The sequence below is a fragment of the Hibiscus syriacus genome, unplaced genomic scaffold, assembly GCF_006381635.1.
Source record: "Hibiscus syriacus cultivar Baekdansim isolate YM2019G1 unplaced genomic scaffold, ASM638163v2 tig00110239_pilon, whole genome shotgun sequence".
NCBI classification, from domain to species: domain Eukaryota; kingdom Viridiplantae; phylum Streptophyta; class Magnoliopsida; order Malvales; family Malvaceae; genus Hibiscus; species Hibiscus syriacus.
The window spans coordinates 1362995-1377245 of NW_024062641.1; positions in this window are offsets into that span (position 1 = coordinate 1362995).

Sequence of the window (14251 nt, forward strand, 5' to 3'; positions counted from 1 at the left end):
GTGCAACTCGTGTACCTTGTATTCTCATTTTTCATACATTGGGCTATGAATGAATACCTTTGAATATATCGATTGATAGGCATGTTGGGCATACTAAATATTGTTTTGTAGGTTATTTGACGGAAACTTGGCTTATCAAAGTAAGTTTTTATGCGTTTATGTATTGTATACGATAAATCATATTTTGATCTTATAATGGTTTACTCATGATTTTAAAATGCCTTATTTATTATATTATGACTCACTAAGTGAATACTTAGCGTACGATGATCTTCACTCGTAGGTAATAGAATAAGATCGGAGTGAGGATTGCAACTGATATCATCTGTCTAGGATTACCTCATCAGTAACAGTATGATATCTCTAGATGTTTATTTTGATATTACTAGTCGGTATGTACTTATATATTATATGATGCTCTGATAGGACATACGGTAATTGGTTTGTAGTAGTACTATATTATGCTTAAACTTAAGCTACTATGTGATGGGATTTCAAAATGCTATTTATATATTTAGTAGTTAATGAACAAAAATTTTATATTATAATATTAAATCATTTAATTTTTTATTGGTTTTCAAGTACAATGATGTTTTAAAAGTTATGTCACATCTATGACTCGTGTACGGGGACTAATACGATGAATGGGTATTATAGATCACATGAATTTGTTATGAATCAAAATAGATCAAACATAAAGAGTCTCCAAGTATTCGACAATTTGTCAACACCAAAAGCAAAACAACATTGAAGACCAAACAAATCCAAGCAATAAGGACTTGATTTTCCAAGTGATATAACAAGAACCATATGTTCATCTAAACCCGTTGAGATAACAAAAATTCACGTTGAAAATCAGAATTTTAAAATACAAGAGCAGTGGTCAAAGGAGATGAGGAATCTGCTTGTATTGAGCATTTACAATCATATCGATGACAGTAAGTGCAGGAACCATCACTTTGAATTCATTTTTCAAATTCATTTTTCAAACTAAATATTCAACATTAAATTTTTTAATGTTGTATGTAGCGCCTATTGTTGATGATATATACAAATCGCTGCGTATGAGAGTTGCATATAAGAGGTTATCAATTAGATCTTCCATGTTTACAAATGTTAATGTTGGGGTAAACTTTCAGGGAATACATTCATTGTTGCTTCCTCATGGAACGGTATTGGTTAAGTTTGATGAGCCTTACAAGTTTAGGCTTCTTATAATGGGAAAATGTATGTTCAAGTTCATTAGAATTTTTGAACTCCTCGACGTCAATGTTAATTTTAAGTGGTTTTTCCTTTAGAGGCTTCATATAATTGTTTGTGCAGGCTGTGATCTTTTTCTTGGTGCAATAATTAATTCCATTGAAGATGATGTTGTTAAACTTGCAAAACTTGTTGAGACACTTGTAGATCTGAGCAATAAGGATATTAGATGTAATACAAGTGTAACAAATGACTGTTTTTGTCATGTTAAACCCATATCGGCAGGTACCTCTTAGCTTTCTTTGTTTATAGATGCACACAAATATTGGTATAAAATTGTTTGTACATCCCTTAAATGTTGTTGAGCTCGATACATCTCTTAATGAACTCGCTGAAGTGAGATTGGAACTTCTCAAGCTCATTTTCCATCAAAAGCCTTATATATGTAGCAACATGGCCTCCACCAAGGTATATGACGTGAACTATGGGATTAAATTGTGTAGTGTATTTGTTAAATCCAATAAACCTCTTTCCGTTGTGAGGAATATATTTTCTACTATTCAAAGCACCTTTGAGAACACCAAAGGCATGGTTTCTAGTAATAGTTGTGACAAGATTAATGTCGAGGAGAGCATAGCCTTGTTGAACCATGCCTTAATATTTTGATATACCAAAATAAGTTTAAAGAAGTTTTAAGATTAATTTTAATACGATTTTCAAGTTTATATTCAATTCAATCATTCGAATATAAAAATTCTTTTTAAAGTCAAATACTCCATTTTTACTCCTTACTATTTTGAAAAACTTAAGTCATTTACTGGAAATATTTTTCAAAGGTTTTTACAAGGAATTTCGGATCCTAATCGAGTCAAAAATCAATTTTTCATAATAAAGTACCGATACTTTTCATGTGGTACTGATACGAGTACCGATACCAATGAGTAAAAATACACTGTAGTACTACCAGTACCGATACTCCCTTTACATTTTTGACAAAAGAAATTCCAGTAAGCTATTTTCGTACTGACACTCTTTGAGTATCGATACTCTAGGTGTAGTACCGATACTTTCCTATTCTCAACGGATAGAATTTTGTAATTAATGCATGCATTACCGATACTTCAAGCCCGAGTACCGGCACTCAAGGAGTCTGGGCAATATTTATTGTGGGAAAAATTCATCTCAATGGCTCTATTAACTCTCACAGTAACCCAAACGACTAGAATTGAATGAAGGGGGTATAAAAACGAGATTCTATTTCATATATGAAGATAAGATAATATAGATAAAGCCAAAAGCAATCAAATTGAGCCAAAAATCAAGTCATCATTCTTGAATATTCTTTTTGCTTTCAAAGAACACTTGTGTACTCCTTTGTTTTACTAGTTAAGTGTTCTTTTTGTTCTTTAATTGTGTAAACACATTCCTAGTGAGGGTTTTTCTTAGTTTGTTATTTATAATTTTTTCTTAGGAAGGGTTGTACACTTGAGACTTTGGGTATAAGTTTAAGTGTGTTGTAAGGAAGTTCAACCACTCTAAAATTACTTGTGTCCAATTTTTCATTTTCTCTCAAAAAGCTTCCATCATTTTTATATGTCAATTCACCCCCTTTGGCCATTTCATTGGTTTGATTAACTCAACAATATCATAGCTAGATTCATTGGAAGGTTTTACCACCTATTTAGAAGATCCTAAAAGAGTCAAGTCACCATTCAAGCCAACCATGACCTCTATATTAAGTTTCGACGTCATCAATGATTCTCAACCTATCAACAAGCCTCCTTACTTCAATGGATCCAACTATGCCTATTAAAAGAATATGATGATGCTTTTCATCCAAGCTAATGATTTGGGAGCTTGGGGCATCATCTTAAGTGGATATTCTACTCCAACTAGAGGTATGACAGAATGGAGTGAAGAAGAAAGAAAATTATTCCAACTCAATGCAAAGGTAATGCACATTCTATTTGTGCACTTGGCCCTGATGAATATGGAAGAGTTTCATCTTGTTATAATGCCAAGAAGATTCGGGACAAACTTGAAGTTACTCATGAAGGAAAAAATGATGTAAGAGAAACTAAGATTAGTCTTCTCAATCATAATTATGAAAACTTCAAGATAAGACCGAATGAAGATGTTAAAAGTATGACCGATCGATTTTCGGTTATCATCAATGGTCTCAAAGGCTTTGGAGAAGTTATTCCTAATGAGAAGCTTGTTAGGAAGATGATTTATAGCCTTCCTAAGTCATAGCAATTCTAGAAGATCGTCATTGTTAAAGCAAAGAATCTAAAGACCCTCAATCTAGATGAGCTCATTAGGTCTTTGCTTACTCATGAAATGATGGTGAAAGAAGAAGAATAAGAAGAAAAAGAAAATAAATACGAGGAAAAAAATAAATTGAGAAGAAGAAGGTATGTGTTGCTCTCAAGCCTACTAAGAAAGAGAGTGACTCAAATGAAGATGATGAAGATGAATATAAAGAAATGATAATGTCTGCCAAAATATTCAAGAGGTTCATGAGATCCAACAAAGGATAGACATTTTAAACAAAGGAGGGCTTCAAAACTTAAAGAATAAATGGTCCTCCAAGAAGAAACACAAAGCACATATAAATACATGGAGTGATGATGAATCCTCAAATGATGAAGAGAAAGAAGTATCCAACTTGTGTCTCATTGCCATAAATGATGACTCTAAGGTAACCTCTAATTCATCTATTTCAATTGATTATTCTTTTGATGAGTTACAAGAAGCTTATGATGAACCAACCTTAGAATATGAGAGCATGACTTCTAAAAACAAGAAAAATATTTCAAAATTAAAAGAAGAAAATGTTCTAATTTATAAGACTAATCTTGAACTTGAAAATCAAGGATATACAAGTCAATTTTGAAAAGTTTGAAAAGAAAAGATCAAGACTTGTATAACTTACTTTCAAAAGTTCATGATGATCATCAAAGGAAACTTGAAGATCATAAAGCTTCTTTTAACCATTTTGGGACAAAACGATTTGAAAAGATGAATATTCAAAACTCAATTATGCTAAAAATAGCTTTAATTATTACAAACATAAAGGTCCCCAAAGAACCTCATATAAAAAAGTTATTAGAAGCATATGAGTCCCCAAAGGACTCATTGCTGCCAATGATAAGGATATCCTTGAGAAATGGATACCAAATGAGACAAGACTATTGGGAACTAATGCAAATGGACCCAAAATTATTTAAGTACCAAAATTCAAAAATTAATTTATGTTTGTAGGTAAAGCATTGCTACAAGGCACAAAGTAAATGTTCAAATTCATGGTACCTTGATAGTGGATGCTCAAGGAACATGACTGGTGATAAGAGTCAGTTATTGAAGCTTAAAGCTAAAAATGGAGGAGTAGTAACCTTTGGTGAAAATTCAAAAGGTCACATTGAAGGAATTGGTTCTATTGGTAACAACTCTTCCATTCTTATTGAAAATGTTTTGTATGTGAATGGGTTGAAGCATAATCTACTTAGCATTAGTCAATTATGTGATAAGGGATACAATGTTTTATTTGTGTCTAATGGTTGCAAAATTGTTGACATTACATCTAATAAGATTATGCTTGTTGGTCATATGATAAGAAACATATACATGGTGTATTTAGATAATATTGATATTTCTAATATATGCTTGGTTGTTAAGGATGAACATGATTGTTGGTTATGGTATAAAAAACTTGGACATGCTAGCTTGGGTGTTTTACAAAAACTTGTTTAAGATAATCTAGTAAGAGGTTTGCCTAATATAAAATTTGATCTTGATAAGATTTGTGATGTATATGCTAAGGGCAAACACAAAAGATCTTCTTTTAAACCTATTAATAATGTATAATCTAGTAGAGTATTGTAATTGATTCATATAGATCTTTTTGGGCCTATTAGAACTACTAGTTTGGGTGGAAACAATATGCATTTGTCTTGGTAGATGACTATTCTAGATTTACTTGGGTTCTTTTCTTAAGTACAAAAAAAATGAAGCTTTAGAAAATTTTACCACTTTCTCTAAAATAAACCAAAATAAAAAGGGTTACTCAATTTCTAGTGTATGGAACCGATTTTCAAAATCTTGGTTTTGGTGAATTTTATAATTTTAATGGAATTAGCCATAAGTTTTCATCCCCTAGAACCCCTCAACAAAATGGAGTTGTTGAGAGAAAAATATAACTTTAGAAGAAATGGCTAGAACCATGCTTTGTGAAAAATAATTTACCAAAGTACTTTTGGGAGGAAGCCACAAATACCACTTTTTATGTGATAAATAAAGTAATGATTAGGCATATTTTAAATAAACCTCCATATGAACTTTTTAAAAATAAAAAAAGCCTAACGTTAGTTTTTTTTCCATCCTTTTGGATGCAAGTGTTTTGTATTAAATAATGGAAAAGACAATCTTGGCAAATTCGATGCAAAAAGTGATGAATGAATTTTTCCTGATTATTCTTCAAATTCTAAAGTTTATCGAGTCTTTAATAAAAGAACTCTAGTGGTAGAAGAGTCCATACATGTTGTTTTTGATGATAATCCCTTTTCGAGGAAGGATTCTTATGTTGATGATGATGTAGGTATCTTAAATCTAAATGAAGTTTGTGAATCATCATTGGACGAAATAAAGAATGAGGAAACTCAAGATGTCCTCAAGAATATTACTCTAGAAGAAAGGGAGATCTCATGCCCAAGAGAGTATAACTATGTCACTGGATTTTCTCTTTAAGATCATTTGTAATTATGTTGTATTTATCTCATGCATAGAGCCTAAGAATGTCAAAGAATCATTAAATGATGAACATTGAATTATGGCTATGCAAGAACAATTAAATCAATTTGATAGAAGTAAAGCATGAACGTTAGTTGAAAGGACTAATAATAAATCTATTATAGGTACTAAATGGGTTTATAGAAACAAACTAGAAGACGATGGTAATAAAGTGAGAAATAAAGCTAGACTAGTTTCTGTTGGGATTTGCGGAAGCTTGAATCAACAATCGAAAATATTGCCAAGAGGGTTTGAATTGGTTTTTGTGTTTAGGGAGTAAGGAGATTAGAAAGATAGACAAATTGCACGGCGATTTATAGTGGTTCGACTTCTCAACCAAGTCCACCTCCACTATCTAATCTCCTCACTTAGGATTTTCTAACAAATTCACTAATTTGTTCTTTTTTTTCAAGGACAAAGAGATAACCTTTACAACTCCCTAGCTTTTCAATGGCTAAACTAGAACCAATCTCTATCTTTTCACTTGGCTAAGATATAACCAATCCCCTTTTACAAGGAAAATAAATGTAAACAAGAAAACCTCTCTAAGGTAGATGTTTACAAAATTTAGCTCACAAGAACAAATATTTACAAGAGAGATGAAAATAATATTGGAAAACCCTTATCTTGTGTTTAAATGCTTGGATAGGTGTTCTCTATCTTCTTCAAGTGTCTTGAACTTGTATTTATAGGTTGGAATGGGTTTGTGGTCGTTTCTAGCCGTTGGTGATGTTTTGGAGCCGTTATAGATTCATTTTCTGCAAAATAAAACTGCACAGAACAAGTAGTATCGGTACTCCTTCAATGAGTATCGGTACTACCTTTGTAATATTTGAATTTTATGACCATTGGGCTTGATAGTATCGATACTATTGTTCATGGTATTGATAACACTGTTCATGGTATCGATACTACTGCAGCAGTATCGATACCATTTTTGCATTCTAGAATATATTTTTAGCATCAGTACTGTTTATGGTATCGATACTACTGTTCACACAGTATCGATTCTATTCATACAATATCGATACTATTCATACAATATGTACTATTTATAAAAATTGTGCTCAATTCCAAATTAAATGGATTTTGAATTATTTTTGAAAACTTTGAATAAATTCAATTCAAGTCCATAAACATTTTGCCATAAATTGTTATATCAAAACATAGTTCGACAGTTTCTCAAGGGTATACTCAAGAATAAGGAATATACTTTGATGAAACTTATGCTTCCGTAGCTAGGATGAAGGCTATTAGGATGTTATTAGCATTTGCATGTTATCATGGTTTTACTTTATATCAAATGGATATCAAAAGTACTTTTCTAAATGGTTTTATAAAAGAAGAAGTGTATGTGGAACAACTTCTCAGTATTGAGGATTCAAAATTTCCAAATCATGTTTTTAAATTGACAAAAGCTTTGTATGATTTAAAATAAGCTCCTCGAGCTTTTCTTGTTGAAAAGTGTTTTTCAAAAGGGAAGGTTGACACTATTTTGTTTATAAAAAGAAAAAAATAAAGATTTTTTAGTAGTACAAGTTTATATTGATGACATTATTTTTGGTGCTACTAATGATATTCTTTTTCAAGAGTTTTCTAAGTTCATGCAAAGTGAATTTGAGATGAGCATGATATGGGAGCTCTCATTTTTAGTTGGACTCCAAATCAAGCAAATGATAGATGATATATTCATCAATCAAGCAAAGTAATTCAAAGACATGCTAAAAAAGTTTGAACTGGAATATGTGAAGACCCAAGCCACTCCTATGAGCTAATCTTAAAGCTTGACAAGGATAAGGAATGTATTGTATTGATGTTAAGCTTTATAGGTGTATGATTGGATCATTGCTTTATCTTACCGCAAGTCGACCGAATATTATGTTAGTGTTTACTTATGTGCTAGATATTAATTATGTCCTAAGGAATCACATTTACAAGCCATTAAGAGTATCTTTAGATACCTTAGAGACACTCATAGTATAAGACTTTGGTATCATAGAGACTCTAACTTTAGCTTGCATGCATTCTCGGATGCGGATTATGGAGGGTGTAAATTAAATAGGAAAAACACCTCTGGTATTTGCTAATTCCTAGGTAGTATGTTGATTTCATGGTTTCTAAAGAAACAAAATAGTGTAGCATTATCAATAACCAAGGCATAATACATTTTGACTGGTAGTTGTTGTGCTCAAGTTTTATGGATGAAACAACAACTAATAGACTATGAAATTGATGTATGTGATATTCTTAATAAGTGTGATAATAATATTGTTATTTGTCTCATCAAAAAGCTCATCCAACATTCTAGAACTAAGCATATTGAAATTAGACATCATTTCATTAGAGATCATGTCTCACAAGAAGATATAATTCTAAAATATGTAGACACTTTGCATCAAATAACGAATATCTTTACAAAACCTTTAGATAAGGAAAGATTTTGGACACTTAAGAGAGAATTAGGTGTGACAAACGTACCCTAACTTTGTGTTGGAATATTTTATGCACTTTTTATGTTTTTATGAAAAAAACATAATGTAGATACCCGTTTTTGTCCGGGTTATTAATTAATATTTAATAATATTATTATTATTTATATTATTAATTTTTATTACCTTTTTTACAAACCATAATCGAATCCCAATCGGGCCCAAACCAACCCAATTACAAATGAACAAGCCCAAATAGTAAGCCCAACCAGCCCAAATTACAATAAACCCTAAAACCCACATATTTTAAGGTTTGGTGAAGAGTCGCCACCGTAGCTAGTAGGGGAAGAGTCGCGCTACCGCTATTTCGGTCACTCACTCTAGTCGATTCCAGCCGCCATTCAAACTACTCCAACATCATCATCTCAGCCAACAGTGACAACCAAATCAACAAATCACAAAAACCCATTAGAAAATTCAAAAAAATCTCGAACAATCAGGGTAAATTAATGTAAATGTAGAGGAAATCATTCCCCTCAGTTCTAGCCCTCAGCCTAACATGTCAAGTATAAAATCAAAAGAGAAAAGAGAGAAAAAGGATTTGGTTTTTGAAAACCATAGAGAGAGAAAGCTAGAAAAAGGAAAACAAAAAAAGAAAATAAGAAAAAGGAAAAATTGAGAGAAAAGAAACGAAAAAGAAAGAAAAATAGACCTTACCTTGGTCTTCCCTCTACCGGCGACGAGGGTTCTTGTCAAGTATCGAAGGTAGCCACTTGTTTGGTTTCGTTTCAGCTTTGCGCGTGGGTAAATTATTTAAGGGGGTCATTGGGTTTGGGAAGTTTCGTATTAGTCCATATTTAATGTTGTTATGTTTCTGATTTTGACATCTTATTTAACGCGTGTTGTATTTTGGTCACCACAAGCTATGCACTTTTGATTGCTTTAATTTTCAGCATGTAATATTGAATTATTTTATTTTGGTTCCAAATATATAGGTTATTACATTTTCAGTGTTTGTAATATGTGATTTTTACATTATGTGCTATGTTATTTATTTAATTTACTTTTGAGACATTAAATTTCCAGTTTTATTATTTAGTTTTTTTTGCTTGTTATCTTATTTGTGGGAATATTTTAGTTTGAATACCTTACTTTAAATATGTACATTTTTGTCTTGAATGATAGAAGTTGTCTATTTACGAATGTAGTGTCCAGTTGGTAAAATATTTGCAATGGTTGCATTGATTTCATGTTGGTTTTATGATTTAATCCCTAAAGTCACAATCTTTATTATTTTGATCCATCATTTGCAATTTTGTTAATTTCTTCCTAATTGTAATATTTTCAAATATTATTTTACTCGAGGAATTTATAGAAACACGCCTTAACTGACTAAGGGTGTGTTTCCAAGAATTGTTCGAACAAAATAATACATTTTATATCCGAATGAATTTGTTATTTTAATATATTTAATATATATATTTTATCTATGTATTTGGGTAATATTATTTTGTATGGGAAATCCAAGGAAATGCCCCTTTAACTGACAAAGAAGGTATTTCGAGAACTGTTAGTGCAAAAATTATATCCCTTATATTTTTCTAAAAATGATCATAATTTAAATGTATATTCGAATTTGCCAGTTTCAATATTTAAATGACGTATAATCGCTTAGGTACCGATTTCGGGTGTTGTGGGGGTGCTAATCATTCCCCACACATAATTGATTCCCGAACCCTTTTCAAAATGAATTTTTGGTTAAAGGCATATCAATTTTTATCTTTTAAAATTATTCTTCTAAAAATTATTTTAAAAGGTATTTTTAGGTATTTGACCTACCTAACCCAAAGGTCGATGGCAACTCCAAATACTTATTTTTACATTTATTTTAAAACCTAACATTTTTCAAGATTAAGTTGGATTGATCCCCGTCAAAGCCCTAAAAAGGTCGAGGACTGTTCCGACAGCTTGGCGACTCCACTGGGGATATTAGAGAGTCTGGCCATAATCGATTATACATCATATTTTTTAGTTGAAAATGGTAAATTTGAATGATATTTAAATTTTGATCCTCATGTTTTGTTTGTATCACATTGCATTTTTTTTAGTCATACTAATGTGATTGGTTTACGTGTTTCATATTTCTAACCTTTTTTAGTTTGATTGTTCTTGGATTAAGGAAAAGGATTGTGAGCTCCCCCTCACACATGCTATAACCATTTGATATTTAGAGGATTCTAACTATGCTCTGTCCCGTTAGGTAGGGGTGAATGCTACGCTTACGTGATAAAAATTATTTTTCTCCGCATGAGCTTTAGCAAGTACCCTCTGGGGTACACATGTCTCATGTTTACGAGCGAAACATTGAGTTTCCTTGCACGGACATGGGGAAATGAATCCTCTCGAATTGAACTCGATCTGTTTAAGCCTATAATGGGTGAGGATCGAGGGTCTGATAGGCCCAAGGGGCACCAACAAAGGACAATTCGAGGACCCTGTTAGTAGTATCAAATTTCTGTTTGTTTCATATTGAATCTCTGTCCGTGGTTCTTTAAAAGTCACAAAGGGGAACTCACTCTAACATTTCCTCAGATTTATTTATTTATTTATTTTACAAAAAACATGAGAACTAGAGGAGTGTGCGGTTAGGTTTTATATTTCCATATGAAGCCAACGAATTAAATTTCATGCGATTAGGTTTTTTTGTGAATAACAAAGCATGTTTGGGTAGGATTCATCACACAATGTATGGGTAGTCAACTTGTAAGGGTAGGTTGTATTTGATGGTTATAATACTTACTATCTGGTTCTTTATCTTATTAGTACTAACCCATTTTTGTTCTATGTTTATTTTATTTTCTTGCATTTGCATCTTCATGTCATCCAAAGGTGATTAATTCGCAAGTGATTGACTAAATAAGATGATTGTTCATAATAAGACAAGAAATTCTTAGCCAAGTAGTCAAAATCAGGTGATTCGAAGATGTTCTAATGATCCATGAAGAAAGTCATTTGATGAATGAAGAAATTTGTAGTTGACTGAAGACTTCCTTTAAAGGTACAAAGGCCAATATGTTTCCTCAAATGATGAATGTAGTCATACCTAGGACAAGAAGGCCCTTCACAAAGACATGAAGGCCACTTCGCATGGGAAGTAAAAATAGAGATATCAAGATTCCATTTAAGGACATCCGACATTATCCAATGTCAAAAAGTACACCGACAACTTGGGGGTGCAATATTAGATTCCTTGAAGAGTGCGACTGATAGCTTGTAAATGTATATGCTAAGGCAAGCAATTCTCTGCAAGCATAAACAATCGATTCAAGTAATATAGGGTAAGTGAGTATCGTCTCCTCAGGGATTGATTTAGAAATTTAATTTCACCATAACTAGAACTAGTTTCACAAACTAATTCCTACAAGATTGTCAACTTAAGAACTAATATTAATAAGACAAAGAAATGATATAATGATTGTAGAAAAGTTTGGTCGAGGCAAAATAAGTATGTAGAATGCTGGAATAAAACAAAACAAGAAAAATGTTGATTTAAATATAATGCAAACAACCTCTCATATTCAAACTTATCACAGAGCACTTATACTAAACTTTTGTATTGACAACAATTATTCTAAGTCTAGAATGAATTATTATGACTTGCTAAAACTGCCCGATATGATTACTAGGTATTCTTAGACAGTTGCGATGGCAATACTCCTCAACGTTAACTACAACCCTTGGTTTGTCAAACTGTTATTGTAGCAATACCTCTCAACGTAAACTATAGGCGTTATCTATACTACTCTAGCGTCTATCCCTTTTAGTCGATTGAAACTCACTACTTATCTCTAAGGTAAACAAGTTAGAACTTCACCATCCCAGATTTATTCCATTGCTCACGTGGATCTATCTTAATTCTCTCGAATATAAAAATCACTATCTAGACAAAAGGCTATCTCTCGAAGCACTTATATTGCCAAGACATGTTTTACCAAAACCCTAGGCGATTTTTCGATGCTCTTACAACGTTAAGGTAAAATATTTAAACAATGAGCAAAACAGTTATGAGCAAAACATAATTCATCATTCATAAAACATAAAATAATTGTTCAGGCAAACAAAGTTTAACACCAAGTAAGAACACCAAGTAAGACAGTCATGGTGCTATCAAAAATCATCCAAGATTCAACGTTTAGTACAACCCCAAATAGATAAAGAGTTTAAGAACAATGGAAGAACAACTCCCAAAACTGGGGGCTCTGTTACGACAATTCTGATCAGCACCGCGCCTGCCTTGGGGATCAGCCTCTCTCGACTTGATCACCACTATACTACAGCCTGGCTATGGAGGACACTAAGGAAGTTTGGTTGATAAACGGTGGGAAAGCACTGCAGTTGCTTGCTCATGCCTTAGGTAAAGCTATTCTCTCTTCTTCCTTGCCTCCTTTTCTTTGGCGGATACGGCTGGTTATTTATAAGGAAAGATCTCCTAGGGCTTCGCTTGTTTTTGGAGTTTCCTTAAATAGTTGTTGTTAAATGCCCAGACTTAAAAATGAAAGGCGGATGGCAACTGTCAGAATAATTAAGGCTTGCTTGCATATGAAGTAGGTCATCCAGCTGGCGTGTGACATAGGTAGTTTCGTCACACCTGCTTCAGACTTTTCAGATAAACCTTGCCTCGGCAAGATAAATCTGCTCCTCACGTTCTTATCTTTCCCGTTGGCCTTTGCAAATTTACGTTGTTACAACTGAAATGTTCTTCCTTTTTAAGTTTCCTGCACAAACACAATCCAAACAAGCCTTTCTCCTCAACAGCATCAGTCAGACCAAATAAATCTTGCCTAAGCAAAACTTATCCACCGCAAGCTAACATAACCTATATGCAACTAAATGCAACTAAAATGTTGTGCATACTTTGTTTAGACGAGCAATAACTTAAGTGAAAAACTGGAAATTAAGTCTTTTTATAGAGTTATCACACCCCCAAACTTAAACTATTGCTTGTCCTCAAGCAATGTATAATAACTAGAAGAAAATCAAAATTGTCATGGCAAAGCAGTGTTAAGAAAATCATATGGTTTGAGATTTCAGCACTCAGGAAAAATATTTGGCCACAACATGTTTGACAGTCATACCAGTCAAGTCCCTTCCCTAGTGAGGATTCCTTGTTATTGTGTGTGCGTGATTGTAACCAATATGTGCATAAAGATAATTAGAAAACTTAAAGTAAGCACTTCTAGATTGTCAAGGCATCAAATTATTTGTCAGACTTATTTTATACTCCTAGTTATTTATCAACTTTTATTATTATTATTATTATTATTTTTTACAGGGGAGTCAGCTCATCACACCTACCGTCCCACACAATAAGTGAAAGGGAACATACCTTCTACCCCAAGCTAGTTGAGCAGAGTCATCATGTAACTACTTTCATTCACTCATATGCCTTGGAAACTCTTAATTTCTTATGGAGTTTTTCCTATTTATGCCCTTGCATAGAGGAGCGCCCCTTTCTATTTTGCAAGTTTTAAACACTAGGGATCTTTACTTACCCTTAAAAATTTTGAAGTCTAGGCAAATAGAAAGTTCTTTCTTGAGCAGAGTCATCATGTAACTACTTTCATTCACTCATATGCCTTGGAAACTCTTAATTTCTTATGGAGTTTTTCCTATTTATGCCCTTGCATAGAGGAGCGCCCCTTTCTATTTTGCAAGTTTTAAACACTAGGGATCTTTACTTTACCCTTAAAATATTTTTGAAGTCTAGGCAAATAGAAAGTTCTTTTCTAAAAATTTTATAGATTACCTTAAGCAGGGAGAACCTACAATCGTGT